Source organism: Bombina bombina, chromosome 3 (assembly GCF_027579735.1).
Source record: "Bombina bombina isolate aBomBom1 chromosome 3, aBomBom1.pri, whole genome shotgun sequence".
In the NCBI taxonomy this organism is placed as follows: domain Eukaryota; kingdom Metazoa; phylum Chordata; class Amphibia; order Anura; family Bombinatoridae; genus Bombina; species Bombina bombina.
The window spans coordinates 352698616-352716022 of NC_069501.1; the positions used below are offsets into that span (position 1 = coordinate 352698616).

The 17407-nt window shown below is 40.9% G+C and overlaps 1 protein-coding gene across 2 annotated transcripts in view; it reads right to left on the reverse strand.

The window, feature by feature from the left end:
* RPGR (retinitis pigmentosa GTPase regulator) overlaps window positions 1-17407 on the reverse strand; it is a 295048-nt gene that overhangs the window by 173687 nt on the left and 103954 nt on the right. The gene's annotated exons all lie outside the window — the stretch shown is intronic.

A 17407-nucleotide genomic window follows, 5' to 3' on the forward strand; every position in this document is an offset into this window, starting at 1 on the left:
CACCAGATCTGCATACCAGGTCCTGCGTGGCTACGCAGGCGCTGTCAAAAACACCAAAGCCCTCTCCTGCTTGGTCTTGACCTCCGGAGGAAATCCCACTCCCCCGGAAGAAAAGTCTGACGACTTAGAAAATCCACCTCCCAGTTCTCAACACCTGGGATATGGATAGCTGATAGACAAGAGTGAGTCTCTGTCCAGTGAATTATTGTAAGACTTCTAACATCGCTAGGGAAATTCTGTTCCCCCTTGATGGCTGATGTAAGCCACAGTCGTGTATATTGTCCGACTGAGTATGATGTACCTCAGAGTTGCTAACTGAGGCCAAGTCTGAAGAGCATGGAATATCACTCCCAGTTCCAGAATATTTATTAGAAGGAGGGTCTCCTCCTAAGTCCACTATCCCTGAGCCTTCAGGGAGTTCCAGACTGCATCCCAACCTAAAAGGCTGGCATCTATTGTAACAATTGTCCCATCTGACCTGCGGAAGGTCATACCCTTGGACAGATGGACCCGACATAGTCACCAGAGAAGAGAATCTCTGGTCTCTTGGTCCAGGTTTAACAGGGGGACAAATCTGTGTAATCCCCGTTCCTCTGACTGAGCATGCATAGTTGCAGCGGTCTGAAATGTAGACGTGCAAACGGTACTATGTCCCTTGCCGCTACCATTAAGCCGATTTCATTCATGTACTGAGCCACCGAAGGGCGCGGATGGGATGAAAAAACATGGCAGAAATTTAGAAACTTTGACAACCTGAACTCCGTCAGGTAAATTTTCATTTCTACAGAATCTATCAGAGTCCCTAGGAGGGAAACCCTTGAGATTGGGGATAGAGAACTCTTTCCTTGTTCACTTTCCACCCATGTGATCTCAGAAATGCCAGTACTACGTCCGTATGAGACTGGGCAATTTGGATGTTTGACGCCTGTATCAGGATGTCGTCTAAATAAGGGGCCACTTCTATGCCCCGCGGTCTAAGGACCGCCAAAGCGACCCCAGAACCTCGATAAAGATTCTTGGGGCTGTAGATATCCCAAAGGAAAGAGCTACAAACTGGTAATGCCTGTCTAGAAAGGCAAACCTGAAAAACGATGGTGATCTTTATGCATCACAATGTGAGGATAAGCATCCTTCAAATCCATTGTAGTCCTCTATTGACTCTCCTGGATCATAGTTAAGATGGTACGAATAGTTTCCATCTTAAAAGACGGAATTCTGAGGAATTTGTTTAAGATCTTTAGATCCAAAATAGGTCTGAAGGTTCCCTCTCCTTGGGAACCACAAACAGATTTGAGTAAAAACTCTGTCCCTGTTCCTCTCTTGGAACTGGATGGATCTCGTACACAATGTAAGAATGCCTCCTTCTTTATCTGGTTTGCAGATAATTGTGAAAGGCGAAATCTCCCCTTTTTTGGGGGGGGGAATCTTTGAAATCCAGAAGATATCTCTGGGATATAAATTCCAATGCTTAGGGATCCTGGGCATCTCTTGCCACGCCTGGGCAAAGAATGAAAGTCTGCCCCCTATAGGATCCGTTACCGGATAGGGGTCCGTTCCTTCATGCTGCCTTAGAGGCAGCAGCAGGCTCCTTGGCCTGCTTATCTTTGTTCCAGGTCCGATTGTCTCCAGACCGCCTTGGACTGAGCAAAAATTCCCTCTTGTTTTGCCTTAGAGGAAGAGGATGCCACACCTGCCCTGAAGTTTTTAAAAGGTACGAAAATTAGACTTTTTTTTTTTTTTTTGCCCTTGATTTAGACCTATCCTGAGGAAGGGCATGACCTTTTCCTCCAGTGATATAAGCAATAATCTCCTTCAAACCAGGCCCGAATAGGGTCTGCCCCTTGAAGGGAAGTTAAGTAGCTTATTTATTAAAGTCACGACAGCTGACCATGATATAAGCCATAGCGCTCTTCGCGCCAGTATAGTAAAAAACAGAATTCTTAGCCGTTAGTCTAGTCAAATGAACAAGGCATCAGAAAAACAAAGGAATTGGCTAGCATAAGCTTGTCAAATATATTCATCCAATGGAGTCGCTTAACTGTAAAGCCTCATCAAGAGACTCAACCCAGAACGCCGCAGCAGCAGTGACAGAAGCAATGTATGCAAGGGGCTGCAGGATAAAACCCTGTTGAATAAACATTTTTTATCCATTGGATCTAAAAAGCACAACTGTCCTCGTCAGAGGTAGTGGTACGCTTAGCTAGAGTAGAAACTCTTCTCTCCACCTTAGGAACTGTCTACCAGAAGTCCCGTGTGGTGGTAACTATTAGAAAACATTCTTCTAAAAAATAGGAGGGGAAGAGAACGGCACACCTGGTCTATCCCATTCCTTATTAAAAAATTTTTAGTAAACCTCTTTAGGTATTGGAAAAACATCAGTACACACCGGCACTGCATATTATTTATCCAGTCTACACAATTTCTCTGGCCCTGCGATTGTACACATTCATTCAGAGCAGCCAAAGCCTCCCTGAGCAACAAGTGGAGGTTCTCAAGCATACATTTTAAATGTAGAAATATCAGAATCAGGTTAAATCATCTTCCCTGAGTCAAAAAAAAATCACCCACAGACTAAGCATATTGTGAGGTAGTATCATACATGGTTCTTAAAGCGTCTGTATGCTCTGTATCTACCCCCAGAGCTAACTGCTTTCCTTTAATTTCAGGTAGTCTGACTAATACTGCTGCCAGAATATTATTCACCACCTTTGCCATGTCTTGTAAAATAAACGCTATGGGCGCCCTTGATGTACTTGGCGCCATTTGAGCGTGAGTCCCTGAAGCGGGAGTCGAAGGGTCTGACACGTGGGGAGAGTTAGTCGGCATAACTTTCCCCTCGACAGAATCCCCTGGTAAAAGAAACGCTATGGGTGCCCTTGATGTACTTGGCGCCATTTGAGCGTGAGTCCCTAAAGCGGGAGTCAAAAGGTCTGACACGTGGGGAGAGTTAGTCGGCATAACTACCCCACGACAGAATCCTCTGGTGATAATGTTTTTAAAGACAAAAAATGATCTTTATTGTTTAACATGAAATCAGTACATCTGGTACACATTCTAAGATGGGGTTCCACCATGGCTTTAAAACATAATGAACACAGAGCTTCCTCTATGTCAGACATGTTAGAACAGACTAATAATGAGACTAGTAAGCTTGGAAAACACTTTAAATCAAGTTAACAAGCAAATATATAAAACGTTACTGTGCCTTTAAGAGAAACAAATTTTGTCAAAATTTGAAAAACAGTGAAAAAAAGGCAGTAAAACAAACAAAATTTTTACAGTACATGTAATAAAGTAACAGAGCATTGCACCCACTTGCAAATGGATGATTAACCCCTTAATGCAAAAAAACAGATCAAAAAAAAAAAAAAAAGACATAGACGTTTTTAAAAACAGACACAACAAACTGCCACAGCCAACAGTGGGAAGCTTCAGTTAACTGTTTCTATGCAAAATTTAAGCCAGCCATGTGGAAAAAACTTAGGCCCCAATAAGTTTTATCACCAAACATATGTTAAAAAAAACGATTAAACATGCCAGCAAACGTTTTAAAACACATTTTTACAAGAGTATGTATCTCTATTAATAAGCCTGATACCAGTCGCTATCGCTGCATTTAAGGCTTTACTTACATTACTTCGGTATCAGCAGTATTTTCTTAGTCAATTCCATTCCTAGAAAAATATTTTACTGCACATACCTTATCTGCAGGAAAACCTGCACGCCATTCCCCCTCTGAAGTACCTCACTCCTCAGAATGTGTGAGAACAGCAAATGGATCTTAGTTACGTCTGCTAAGATCATAGAAAAACGCAGGCAGATTCTTCTTCCAAATACTGCCTGAGATAAACAGCACACTCCGGTGCCATTTAAAAATAACAAACTTTTGATTGAAGAATAAACTAAGTAGAAAGCACCACAGACTCTCACGACCTCCTATCTATGTTGAGGCTTGCAAGAGAATGACTGAATATGGCAGTTAGGGGAGGAGCTATATAGCAGCTTTGCTGTGGGTGGACTCTTGCAGCTTCCTGTTGGGAAGGAGAATATATTCCATAAGTAATGGATGATCCGTGGACTGGATACACTTAACAAGAGAAATCAAGCGTTCAATCTCCAAGCAGTCAGTTGCAGAGAAATTAGATTTGGTTGCTTGAATGGACCTTAAATCAAAAGGCAGAGTCCATGGTGGCAGAGATGACATGTCCACCAGGTCTGCATACCAAGTCCTGCATGGCCACGCAGGCGCTATCAAAATCACAGACGCTCTCTCCTGTTTGATTCTGGCAATCAGACGCGGAAGGAGAGGGAAAGGTGGAAACACATAAGCCAGGTTGAACGACCAGGATACTGCTAGAGCATCTATCAGTACTGCCTGAGCATCCCTTGACCTGGATCCATAACAAGGAAGTTTGGCATTCTGCCGAGACGCCATCAAATCCAATTCTGGTGTGCCCCATAGCTGAATCAGTTGAGCAAACACCTCCGGATGGAGTTCCCACTCCCCCGGATGAAAAGTCTGACGACTTAGAAAATCCGCCTCCCAGTTCTCTACCCCTGGGATATAGATCGCTGACAGATGGCAAGAGTGAGTCTCTTCCCATTGGATTATTCTGGAAACTTCTATCATCACTAAGGAACTCCTTGTTCCCCCCTGATGATTGATATAAGCCACAGTCGTTATATTGTCCGAATGAAATCTGATGAATCTGGCCGAAGCCAGCTGAGGCCACGCTTGAAGAGCATTGAATATCGCTCTTAATTCCAGAATATTTATCAGTAGGAGGGCCTCCTCCTGAGTCCACAAACCCTGTGCTTTCAGGGAATTCCAGACTGCACCCCAGCCCAGTAGGCTGGCATCTGTCGTCACTATAACCCATGCTGGCCTGCGGAAACACATTCCCCGGGACAGGTGATCCTGTGACAACCACCAAAGAAGAGAGTCTCTGGTCTCTTGATCCAGGTTTATCTGAGGAGATAAATCTGCATAATCCCCATTCCACTGTCTGAGCATTGATAGTTGTAGTGGTCTGAGATGTAAGCGAGCATATGGAACTACGTCCATTGCTGCTACCATTAGTCCGATTAACTCCATACACTGAGCCACTGATGGCTGAGGAATGGAATGAAGAGCTCGGCAGGTAGTCAAAATCTTTGATTTCCTGACCTCCGTCAGAAATATTTTCATGTCCACCGAGTCTATCAGAGTCCCTAGAAATGAAACTCTTGTGAGAGGGGAAAGAGAACTATTTTTTACGTTCACCTTCCACCCATGAGATCTTAGAAAGGCCAACACTAAGTCCGTGTGAGACTTGGCTAGTTGGAAAGTCGACGCTTGAATTAGGATGTCGTCTAGATAAGGCGCCACTGCTATGCCCCGCGGCCTTAGGACCGCCAGAAGGGACCCTAGCACCTTTGTGAAGACTCTTGGTGCCATGGCTAACCCGAAGGGAAGAGCCACAAACTGGTAATGCTTGTCCAGAAAAGCAAACCTGAGGAATTGGTGATGATCTTTGTGGATAGGAATGTGTAGATATACATTCTTTAAGTCAACGGTAGTCATATATTGACCCTCCTGGATTATTGGTAAAATAGTCCGAATGGTCTCCATCTTGAAGGATGGGACCCTTAGGAATTGGTTTAGGATCTTAAAATCTAGAATTGGTCTGAAGGTTCCCTCTTTTTTTGGGAACCACAAACAGATTGGAGTAGAACCCCTGCCCCTGTTCTACTTTCGGAACTGGGCAGATCACTCCCATGGTAAAAAGGTCTTCTACACAGCGTAAGAACGCCTCTCTTTTTGTCTGGTTTGCAGACAATTGAGAAAGATGGAATCTCCCCCTTGGAGGAGAATCTTTGAAATCTAGAAGATACCCCTGGGTTACAATTTCTACCGCCCAGGAGTCCTGAACGTCTCTTGCCCAGGCCTGAGCAAAGAGAGAAAGTCTGCCCCCTACTAGATCCGGTCCCGGATCGGGGGCTACCCCTTCATGCTGTCTTGGTGGCAACAGCAGGCTTCTTGGCCTGTTTACCCTTGATCCAAGCCTGGTTAGATCTCCAGACTGGCCTAGATTGAGCAAAGTTCCCCTCTTGTTTTGCAGCAGGGGCAGAGGAAGCGGGACCACCTTGGAGTTTCGAAAGGGACGAAAATTATTTTGTTTGGTCCTCGTCTTATTTGACTTATCCTGAGGGACGTCATGACCCTTCCCTCCAGTGATATCTGAAATGATCTCTTTCAGTTCAGGCCCGAATAGGGTCTTACCCTTGAACGGGATGGTCAAAAGTTTAGATTTTGATGACACATCAGCCAACCAGGACTTAAGCCATAATGCTCTACACGCTAAAATGGCAAAACCTGAATTCTTTATCACCTCTTTCACTTTACCCTTCCTGCTTAGAGCCGGCAAAGAGAATGACTGGGGGGTGGAGTTAAGGGGGGAGCTATATAGACAGCTCTGCTGTGGGTGCTCTCTTTGCCACTTCCTGTTAGGAAGGATAATATCTCACAAGTAAGGATGAAACCGTGGACTCGGTACATTTTGCAAAAGAAACAAAGCTAAATTGATAACAGAAATAAACTGGAAAATTTTTAAAATGGTATTCTTTGTCTGAATCTCAAAAGACAATTTTTGGGTTTCATATCCCTCTAAGCCCAGATTGGCTCCTCCCAATAAGGCAAATGGTGGGAGAGTTTGGCTATTCAAAAATAATTGCAGAAAAAAAGGATGCTAACATTTTTAAAAACGTTAAGACTTGGCTGCTATGTTATTCTTTAGCAACACAACAGAAATGTATTGTAATTGCAAGGTGTTTACTGTCCCTTTAATACAAAATTGTGAGAAGACCTGGACTTCAAAGAACTAAAAGCTAATCCTAAATAAATGCAATCATGAAAAAAAACCTGAAGATCTGTAAAATATAGAGAAGTTAATTGCAGAGTTGCCCAACATAATTAATTTTTTTTTTAAAAAAAGGGTTTCAATTTCAGTAGTTACCACTTTATAGTCTGAAATTCCAAGAGATCACTTTTTTGCAATATTCTCTTTTTCATAAGCACATACTGGTGCATGTCATGCATTTTGTAGCAGCAAAATGTGTAGCAATGTGATACAGCAACCAATAAAGGGAGTTTCAGCTGCAGAAGGTAGTGATCTCAACTCTGCTTTGCTTCACTCACTGTTGCCACATATTGCTAAAAACACATGAATGCTTTCAGCCTTCCCTATTGTACCTTTGTGGAAAGGAGCTAAGTTTCAAACAATGAGAAAAAGAAAGAAAAAAATTGGTAAATAATTTTCCTTTCCATGTCCCTTACATAGGTATGAATTTTTCTAGGACTTTAAAGAAACAAACAAAAACAAAAAATAAAAACACCAGAGCTGGGCAGAACTGTCAACACAAACACAAATCACCAAAAACCTATGATAGACAGCTCCCCTGTGCAGGTCAATTAGGATTTCATCCAATCAGTCATTGAGATCATCTGAGATGCAAAATGCACTGTTACTACAGTAAATAAAAAAATAAACACACAGAATGTACAATAAATAAATATACTCCCTCATGTAGTACTCACTAGAAAGTCCTATGAATAAAAAAAAAAGGCAAATAGACTGGTAAGAATAACTCTTATATAGATATGAGATGGTGTTAAACATATATGCTGGGACATGAAATTGTGAAACTCACAAAAGGCTTGTAGCTCAGACATTGTACCACATGAAGTGACAACAAAGGCTGAAATAGATGAAACATGAGAGCCTCCAGTGCTAATGGAAGACCTGAAAGAGGAACCCCTTTAACCCTTCTACTTGGAAGAACTATGGCATAATAGAATCTTACTCAATCTTTCCAACAGCTTAGAGTTGAAAATTGTAGTTTATCAAAACGTAAAACATCATTGATATTCTGCCAGAGCTTTAGCAAGAATGTTCAATATTCTCATTGTACATCTTGCCCAAAAACTATTGGTATGAGAGACGTGCATTTTGCAATCACATCCAGCAAAGCATTAAAGGGATAGTAAAAAATTTATATAAACTTTATTTATTGTGCCCCTTTTTCATATAACAGCTGTGGATGTTCTCATTTTTAGACTTGGAAAAGCACCCTGTAGACTTATCATTGACAACCCAGCTACATATATGCTGGACAATAATGAAAGATTCACTGCACCTTGCAAAAAAATGTTTTACTTTCCACAGGCTCTTTAAAAGTACCAGCATCTTACATAGGATCAGGATATTGCTGTATCAACTTTAGGCTCATTAGCCATGATACTTCTGCAGCAAAGGAATATCATTTATATATTTTTTTTCAGAAACATTTAACTGCTTATCTGGCTTATTCTATTAAGCCTTAATTAAATGCAAAAGAGCAGGTGAAACTGGATAATTGTGCATTCATATAGACCAGTAGTGCTATCTTAGTAATTGCTGCATGTGCACACTTTTTTTTTTTCTATGTGCATGGGTCATCTTTGTAAAGGGGTGCTTAATGGCTTATGAATATAAAGCAAAAATGATAAAGAGGGTGAGAATATTTGATGCTAAATCATGATTTTTAGCAGCCTTAGCAATCTGGGAATTTGTTCCCAAGGAGCATATAGAGAGATCAGACCAATCATAGAAACTAACAAAACCATATGCACAAACATGTCCCGGAAACAAACGGTCTATAAATAATACAAGCAGAAGCATATCATTTTCCAAGGATAGACTCTATCCACATTGGATCTTTGACAAAGAAACCCAAGTCACAGAAATAATAAATGTACTGGTATAATGTAGAAAGTGACTGCTTTCAGGCATCTTTAAAGACCAATACAAAAACAAATAGTAAAAGAGATTAAAATGTAAGTGAAAAGTAAAATCTGTCAATTTTTTTTCTTTCTGTTTCTAACCACAAGGAATGGGCTCAACTTGAGCCCATTCCTTGTGGTTAGAAACAGAAAAAAAATGTAACAAATGTTATGCTTACCTGATAAATGTCATTCTTTCCAGACATGGAGAGTCCACACCGTCATTCCAATTACTAGTGGGATATTCACTCCTGGCCAGCAGAAGGAGGCAAAGAGCACCCCAGCAGAGCTGTTAAAGGGACACTGAACCCAAATTTTTACTTTTGTGATTCAGATAGAGCAGGCAATTTTAAGCAACTTAATAATTTACTCCTATTATCAATTTTTCTTCTTACTCTTGCTATCTTTATTTGAAAAAGAAGGCATCTAAGCTTTTTTTTTTCGTTCAGGACTCTGGATAGCACTTTTTTATTGGTGGATGCAATTTATCCACCAATCAGCTAGGACAACCCAGGTTGTTAACCAAAAATGGGCCGGCATCTAAACTTACATTCTTGCATTTCAAATAAAGATACCAAGAGAATGAAGAAAATTGTGTAATAGGAGTAAATTAGAAATTTGCTTAAAATGTCATGCTCTATCTGAATCACAAAAGAAAACATTTGTGTTCAGTGTCCCTTTAAGTGTCACTTCCCTTACCCATAACCCCCAGTCATTCAGCCGAAGGGAAATGGAAAAAGATGATAACACAAAGGTGTAGAGGTGCCTGAGGTTTAACAAAAAAATACTGTGTTATTTAAGGGTGAGGTCCCAGACTCTCCATGTCCATAATTAAATAAATTTATCAGGTAAACATACATTTTATTTTCTTTCCTAAGACATCGAGAGTCCAAGGCGTCATTACAGTTACTAGTGGGAACCAATTCCAAAGCTAGAGAACACAAAATGAAGAGGGAGGGAGAATAAGACAGGCGGACCTAAACAGAAGGCACCACCGCTTGAAGAACCTTTCTCCCAAAAGAGGCCTCAGCCGAGGCGAAAGTATCAAATTTGTAAAATTTAAAAAAAGTATGCAGAGAGGACCATGTAGCCGCCTTGCAAATCTGCTCCACAGAAGCTTCATTTTTAAAAGTCCAAGATGCAAAAGACGTTCCTTACGAGAAAAAGGATAAGGACAAAGAGAAGGAACAACAATTCCCTGATTAATGTTACGATCCGAAAAACACCTTAGGGAGAAACCCCAATTTAATACGAAGGACCGCCTTATACGCATAAAAAACAAGGTAAGAGGAATCACACAGTAAAGCCGAGAGTTCAGAAACTCTGCGAGCAGAGGAAATAGCAATAAGGAACAAAACTTTCCAAGATAACAACTTAATATCTACAGAATGCATTGGCTCAAACGGAGCCTGTTGCAAAACTTTAAGAACAAGGTTCAAGCTCCAAGGAGGCGCAACAGATTTAAACACAGGCCTGATTCTGACCAGGGCCTGACAAAAAGATTGAACATCTGGCACATCCGCCAGACGTTTGTGTAAAATAGACAGTGCAGAAATCTGACCCTACAGAGAACTGACCGACAACCCCTTCTCCAGACCTACCTGGAGAAAAGACAAAATTCTAGGAATCCTGACCCTACTCCAAGAGAAGCCCTTCGATTCACACCAATATAGGTATTTACGCCATACATTACAGTAAATCTTACAAGTAACCAGTTTGCAAGCCTGAATCATAGTATCTATGACCGACTCAGAAAATCCACACTTAGCCAACACTAAGCGTTCAATTTCCAAGCAGTCAACTTCAGAGAAATGAGATTTGGATGGAAGAATGGGCCCTGAGTTAGAAGGTCCTTCCTCAGAGGTCACCCCCAAGGTGGAAGAGAAGACATCTTCACCAGGTCTGCAAACCAGATCCTGCGAGGCCATGCAGGAGCTATTAGAATAACAGATGCTCTCTCCTGCTTGATAAGAGCAATGACTCGTGGAAGAAGAGCAAAAAGGAAGAAACATGTATGCGAGACCGAAATCCCAAGAAACTGCCAGAGCATCTATCAGGGCGGCCAGAGGATCTTTTGACCTTGAACCGTACCTTAGAAGCTTGGCATTCTGACGAGATGCCAACAGATTCAACTCCGGCACCCCCCACTTGAGGGTTAACCTGGAGAACACCTCCGGATGGAGAGCCCAATCCCGGGATGAAAGGTCTGTCTGCTCTGAAAATCTGCCTCCAAGTTGTCCACGCCTGGAATGTGGATGGCAGATAAGAGACAATTGTGAGCTTCCACCCACTGAATAATTCAAGTGACCTCCTTCATGACCAAGGAATTCAGAGTTCCTCCTTGGTGGTTGATGTAAGCCACTGAGGTGATGTTGTCTGACTGGAATCTGATAAACCAGGCTAAAGACAACTGAGGCCAAGCCATCAGAGCATTGAAGATCGCTCTGAACTCCAAGATGTTTATGGGGAGAGAAGACTCCTCTCGAGTCCACAGGCCTTGAGCTTTTAACGAGCCCCAAACTGCGTCCATGGTCACAATCACCAAGGAGGGTCTCCAGAAGCATGTGCCCTGAGACAGATGATCCTGAGAAATCCACCATGAGAGAGATTCTCTTGTTAATGAATCCAGATCTATCTTCTGAGATAGATCTGAATGGTCTCCGTTCCATTGCCTGAGCATGCATAATTGTAGAGCTTTCAGATGGAATCAAGCAAAGAAAATGATGTCCATGGAAGCAACCATCAGACCAATTACCTCCATACACTGAGCCACTGATGGCCGAACAGAAGACTGGAGAGAGAGGCAAGAAGAGAGAAGTTTGGATTTTCTTACCTCCATCAGAAAAATCTTCATAGATAGGGAATCTATAATCGTCCCTAAGAAACACAACCTTGTAGTTGGAACAAGGGAACTCTTCTCCAGATTCAGTTTCCATCCGTGGGAATGTAGAAAAGACAATAAGATCTCTGTATGAGAGAGAGAGTTTGCTAGTTGAAAAGAGGACACCTAAACCAAGATGTCGTCCAGATAAGGCGCCACCACAATTCCCTAAGACCTGACAACTGCCAAGAGAGCCCCCAGAACCTTTGTGAAAATTCTGGGAGCTCTGGCAAGGCCAAACGGAAGAGCGACAAGTTGCAAATTCTGGTCTAGAAAAGCAAATCTCAGGAACTGGTGATGATCCCTGTGAATGGGAACATGAAGTTACGCGTCTGTCAGGTCTATGGTCATCATAAACTGACCCTCTTGGACCAAAGGAAGAATGGAATGAATGGTTTCTATTTTGAAGGACGGTACCCTGAGAAATGTGTTGACATTTTAGGTCTAAAATGGGTCAAAAACTTTCCTCTTTTTTGGGAACCACAAACAGATTTAAATAGAATCCTAGACCCTGTTCCCTTACTGGGACTGGAACAATCACTCTCAGGGACGAAAGGTCTTGAACACAGTTTAAGAATGCCTCTATTTTGACCTGATCTGCAGATATTCTTGAGAGGAGAAATTTGCCCCTGGGAGGACAAGTCTTGAATTCTATTTTGTAACCCTGAGATACTATGTCCACAGCCAAATGGTCTGGGACATCGTGTATCCAAGCTTATTGAAACAAGGAAAGTCTGCCCCCGACTTGATCCAATCCCGGAGGCGAACCCTTCATGATGACTTAGTCTCAGATGAAGGTTTCTTTGAATGCTTCCCCTTATTCCAAGTCTGATTGGATCTCCAAGAGGACTTGGACTGCTCCGGCTTGGAGGAGGAAGAGGAAGACTTTTGACCTTTGAAGTTACGAAAGGAACGAAAATTAGAATTTTGACGCACCTTACGTCTATTCTTCTTGTCTTGTTGTAGAAAAGACCCCTTTCCACCCATAATTTCAGATATTATATCTTCCAGACCAGGACCAAACAGGGTCTTGTAAGATAGAGACAGGAGTTTGGACTTGGAGGTAACATCAGCTGACCAAGATTTTAGCCACAGAGCCCTGCGGGCTAGAACAGTGAAGCCCAACATCTTGGCTCCCAGTCTAATGACTTGCATGTTGGCATCAGAGATAAAGGAATTAGCCAGCTTGAGAGTCTTGATCCTATCTTGTATTTCTTCTAAAGGAGTCTCCTCTAAAATCTGCTCTGACAAAGCATCACACCAGTAAGTTGCTGCGCTTGTTACCATAGCAATACAAAAAGCAGGTTGCCATTGTATTCCCTGATGAACATATATTTTCTTTAAATAGGCCCCCAGCTTTAAAAGATCAGCTATCCTCTATAGGAATTGTGGTTCTCTTGGCCAGAGTAGAAATAGCTCCTTCCACCTTAGGCACAGTGCGCCATGAGTCCCGAATGGACTCAGCAACCGGAAACATCTTTTTTTAAAAAGGAGATGGGGAAAAGGGAATCCCTGGCTTATCCGGTTCCTGTGCTATGATCTCCTACACACGGTCTGGGACAGGAAACACTTCTACAGAGGAAGGAACATCATAATATTTATTAAGTTTACTAGATTTTTTTGGGGTTGACAGCGACAGAAGAATCTGAGTCGTCCAAAGTAGCCAGTACCTCCTTTAGAAGTAAACGAAGGTGTTCAAGCTTAAATTTGAAGTTTACTTCTTCAGAATCAGTCTAAGGATTTACACTGTCAGGATCTGAGATCTCACCTTCAGAAGCTACCGAGGTATCCTCCTCATTACCGACTTATGGGGGAGGTCAACCATCACAGCAGAAGAAGCTAAACATGAGGAGCAAAACTGCATAGGTAAAAAACTTTGAGCCTCTAAACATAATAAACATTTATCACATGAAACAGACTCCTGTTTAGTGTCCATAGCTCAGGTATTATCCCAAAAATAAATGAAGACAACAAAATTTTCTGTCACTTTAAACAGAACTGGTATTCTACAAAGCGCAGTAAGTCTTTTTAATAAGGAACTGGGATACTACAAAGTGTAGTAACGCTAATATGCCCCAAAAAAAAGAAAACAAAAATAACACCTCTACACCTCAGTCATACTGAAGTGCTCTAACGGTGACAGCAGAAATAAGGAAAAAGTTCCTATGAATTCTCCCACAGCCGACACAGACGAGAACTTGTAGAGAATGACACTGCACCGCTCGGCGTACAAGCAGAAGAGCGGGCTGCCACGTGTGCAGCACACAAAAAAACTGTCCATTAACAAAAAAGCGAGCGTTTTCCAGCCGAATCTCTAAACTAGCGGTCACTGGCCAAAGTCTCACACCGACATCAAGTTAAAACACTTTAAAGGGACAGTCAACACCAGAATTTTTGTTGTTTTAAAAGATAGATAATCCCTTAATTACCAATTCCCCAGTTTTGCATAACCAACAGAGTTATAATAATACACGTTTTATCTCTGTACGTCCTGTATACTCAGCTGTCAGGCAGGAAGACAGCTTACAAGGTGTGTAAGGACACATACTCCTATCAGAGACCTGTAGAAAAAGAAAGAACAGAGTAACCAACTCTGGCATTCTATACCAAGGGCAGCAAATATGTTAGAAAACAAAGCAAGGATCACCTCACCACTTTCTAACTGCTTAAAAGCCACCACTACTCTTACTCAAGAGATTGATGTGGACACAGCTAAACCCAAATCTTTGTTTGCAGGGAAAAGTACCCAAAAAAAGAAAATTTAGGCTTACCTGATAAATTTCTTTCTTTTCTATGGTGAGTCCACGGCTTCATCAATTACTGTTGGGGAATATCACTCCTGGCCAGCAGGAGGAGGCAAAGAGCACCACAGCCAAGCTGTTAAGTATCAATCCCCTTCCCACAAACCCCAGTCATTCAACCAAAGGGAAATGGAAAAAAAGGAGTAACACAAGGTGTAGAGGTGCCTGAGGATTAGACAATAATAACTGTCTAGAAATAAAGGGCAGGGCTGTGGACTCACCATATCCGGAAATAAATAAAATGTATCAGGTAAGCATATTTTTTTTTTTTCCTTCCTAAGATATGGTGAGAGTGAGTCCACGGCTTCATCAGTTACTGTTGGGAACCAATACCCAATCTAGAGGACACAGATGAATAGGGAGGGAAAAGACAGGCAGACCTAAACAGAAGGCACCACTGCTTGAAGAACCTTTCACCCAAAAGAAGCCTCAGCCGAGTTGAAAAGTATCACATTTGAAAAAGTATGCAGAGAAGACCAAATTGTAGCTGTGCAAATTTGTTCTACAGAGGCTTCATTTTTTAAAGCCCAGGAAGAGAAAACAGCTCTTGTGGAATGAAACAAAACGATATTTTGCAAAAAAATCACTTCAAACAAATAGAAATATAGGTATCCCCATTCTCACAGATAACATGCCAACATGTAGGAATACTACAGTAATATATGTTGATCCTGAAGATCTATCAGAACAACTTTTTGAGGGAGTGATTCACACAAATTTTGCACCACCATCTTCATTCAATCCAAAAGGAGAGGATACAGCATATCTTGATATTTTTCAAAGTCTAGTGTTAGAAGATTTGGAAAAACTTCCCATCCGCAACAGCAATCATAGTAATATTTGGCCCAATGAAAAGAAAGCCCTTTTGGAACTTACTAGAGATAAGAACATAGTCATCCGCCAGGCGGACAAAGGCGGGGGGATAGTGATCCAAAACTACCTGGATTATATCAATGAAGCATACAGAATAGTTCTTGACAAAGAATATTATAATAAATTAGAAAAAGATCCCACAGACAACTTTTCAAAAAGAGTTAATAACATTGATTAATTTTGGACATACAAATGGCATTTTGAATAAAAAAGAAAAAACATATTTGATTCCCAAAAGTCCGAACATACCTTATTATTATCACCTACCCAAAATACATAAACAACTAAATAACCCACCCGGTAGGCCTATCATTGCAGGAATGAATAGTATCACTGACAATCTATCTTCTTATATGATTTTTATCTTCAAAAATATGTATCACAACTGAGGTCCTACATTAGAGACACTACTGATCTATTAATCAAACTTTCTAACATCAAAAAAGAAGAAAATTTGTATTGGGTCTCTTGTGATGTCACTTCGCTTTATTCAAATATTGCACATAACATAGGGTTAAAATCAATAGATTATTTTCTAAGTGAAGACATATATATGTCGGGACCTTCAAAAAAATTACATATTAGAACTTATCAATTTTATTTTGACCCATAATTATTTTCAGTTTTTAGATAACTTTTATATACAAATTAAAGGGACGGCCATGGGGACCAGATTTGCTCCCAGTTTCGCAAACCTATTCATGGGTTATTTTGAATCAATTTACATCTATGATTCTAACTGGGAGCAAAATCTGGTCTTCTATGGCCGTTATATAGATGATCTGCTTTTTTTATGGAAGGGTCCATTGGATTCTCTGACAGCCTTTCAGAATGAATTAAATATGAATAATATGGGGATTAAGTTCACATGGAACGTACAAATAGATAAATTGATTTTTTTGGATGTTTCCCTAATGTGGGGCATAGATGATAAGGTGGAATCATGCACTTTTTTCAAAACAGTCGATAGCAACAATTTACTAGACTATCACAGTAACCATTACTCCCAGTTGGAAAATAAACATACCATACAGTCAGTTTCGAAGAATTCGAAGAAATTGTACAGATATCAATACATTTGATATCCAAAGCCAGACCCTCATAGATCGTTTTAAAGAAAAACATTACCCTGCATCTCTCATTGAACATAGTTACCATAGGGCACGTGCCCAAAATAGGCATGAATTATTCACTAGTAAAAAGAAGAAAGAATCTACATTTGATTCAGGATATGAATCAACATTCATTACGAGATATAACGACAACCATAGGGAGATTAGAAAGATCTTATCTAAACATTGGACACTATTAAAGAAAGACCCTGTTCTGCGATCCATTTTAGGGGAGAAACCAATATGCACTTTTAGGAGAGCCCCAACAATAAAGGAAAAACTTGCACTAGTAAGATAGTGATGTGCAAAAGGGAAACAAATGCACCATTCAATAGAGGAAACATACAAGATAGCACTCAAGGTGCAAAAATAGGCTTTTTCAGATGTCACAAAAATAGATGCAGTATGTGTAAATATACCATCAATGGACAAAAGAGTATCAAAGTAAATAACACAGGGGAAACTTTTACATTAACACAAAAAATAACATGCAGGTTCTACTTATGTGGGTCTATTGTATCACCTGCATCTGTGGCCCTACATTATATAGGCCGCACCTGCAGGATGATAAGACAGAGATGGTCTGAACCATCTCAGATGCATTGTGAAAGGATTAGATAAATACAGTACTTCTAGACATCATACAGCATCACATGGCACTAACAAATGCCTTATGAAGATAACCCCACTCGAGGTAGTGACTGCTAGTAATTCCAAAATAGAATGATTAAACTTCGTCAAAGGGAGACCTTCTGGATCTATAGATTTTCATCTTTACATCCAGAAGGCCTCAATGAAGTAATTGATACAGCAGCCTTTTAGATCAATCCAGTACAAACATTCAGTTCATTCTATCTTTTAATTTAAGGGTTCTGTTATACAAGCCTTCATATCCTGTTCTCTCACATTAGTAGTGCACTTAATATTAATGTGTATATAA